Source organism: Orycteropus afer, unplaced genomic scaffold (assembly GCF_000298275.1).
Source record: "Orycteropus afer afer isolate SDZICR_OR568_19922 unplaced genomic scaffold, OryAfe1.0 scaffold00432, whole genome shotgun sequence".
NCBI classification, from domain to species: Eukaryota; Metazoa; Chordata; class Mammalia; order Tubulidentata; family Orycteropodidae; genus Orycteropus; species Orycteropus afer.
In genome coordinates, this window is record NW_006922019.1 from 2654626 (window position 1) to 2656381 (window position 1756).

The following is a 1756-nucleotide window of genomic DNA, read 5'->3' on the forward strand; positions in this document are numbered from 1 at the left end:
CCAAGTTCAAAGTGCCAGGCTCTAGGGGCTGGGTGAAAGCCCCTCAACCTTGGGGTCCAGCTCTGCCCCCTGCTCCCGGGCCATTGGAGCTAGAGGCATTCCTTCACTCAGACAGCTGCCAGCTGCTGAGACTGAGAAGCTCCAAGGTTGACAAATAATAAGGTACAGTCCCAATGTTACCAAACCACATGGCAGGCCATTAACTTAAGTCCATTTTAAGTCCCAAGGTCGGCAGAGCATAGCAGCCTGCTGAGCAACAACACAGCTACCTGCAGGGTCCAAGCATGCCAGAGGCTCAAGACCATTCCCAAGGCTTCTCCTTAAACACAGGAAGCAGACCACATCACAAAGGCAGCTACACAGCTGCTTGTGGTAGATCCCACCATAGAGTTGATTGCCAGTCTCAACATGGGGAATAACTACCACCAGCTGCCCAGCCACTCAACCAAGCCCAGCCAAGTTGGCACACAAACTGAACTACCACAGGTAGTATTGACATTTTCATAATGTTCAGTCTTCCTATCCATAAGCATGGTATGTTCTTCCATTTATGTGGATCTATTATAGTTTCTTGAAGTTGTGTTTTATAGTTTTCTTTGTATGTGTCTTTTGTGTCTCTAGTAAGCTATATGCCCAAGCATTTTATCTTTTTGGTAGCTACTGTAAATTGTATTGATTTCCTTTTCAGTGATCTCTTTGCTGGTATAGAGGATCCAACTGATTTTTGGATGTTGATCTTGTATCCTGGCACTATGCTAAATCTCTCAATAAGTTTCAGTAATTTTCTTGCTGAGTCTCTTGGGTGTTCTATGTATAGGATCATTTCATCTGCAAATAGGGATAGTTTGACTTCTTCCTTACCAATTTGGATGCCTTTGATTTCCCTTTCTTGCCTTATGGCCCTGGCTAGGACTTCCAGTACAATGTTGAATAGAAGAGGGGATAGAGGGCATTTTTGTCTGGTTCCTGTTCACAGGGGGAATGGTTTCAGTCTCTCTCCATTGAGAATAATATTGGCTGTTGGTTTTGCATATATCCTCTTTATTTTAGTGACGAATTTCCCTTCTATTCCTATTTTACTCAGTTTTTTTTTTTTTTTTTTTTTAAATCAGGAATGGATGTTGGATATTATCAAATGCCCTTCTGGCATTGATTGACATGATCCCGTAGCTCTTTTCCTTTATTTTACTTATATGATGGCTTGCGTTCGTTGTTTTTCTAATGTTGCATCCTTGCACACCTGGTATAAATCCCACTTAGTCATGATGTATTACTTTTTTGACATGTTGTTGGAGTCAAGGATTTTGTTGAAGATTTTTGCATCTATATTTATGAGGGATATTGGTCTGTAGTTTTCTTTTTTAATGATGTCTTTGCTTGGTTTTGGTATCAAGACTATGCTTGCTTCATAAATTTAGGAGGACTCCATCTTTTTCTATATCCTAGAATAGTTTGAGTAAGATTGCTGTCAGTTCTTCTCTGAATGTTTGGTAGATGTCTCCAGTGAAACCATCTGGGCCAGGACTTTTATTTGTTGGTAACTTTTTTTTATGACCTGTTTGATTTCTTCTCTTGTTATGGGTCTGTTGAAATTTTCTACCTCAGTCTGTGTTAGTTTAGGTAAGTAATGTGTTTCTAGAAATCTGTCCATTTCTTCTAAGTTTTCAAATTTGTAAGAGTACAGTTCTTCATAGTATCCTGATACTATCCTTTTTATTTCAGTTGGTTCTGTTGTGATGTCACCCATTTCATTTCT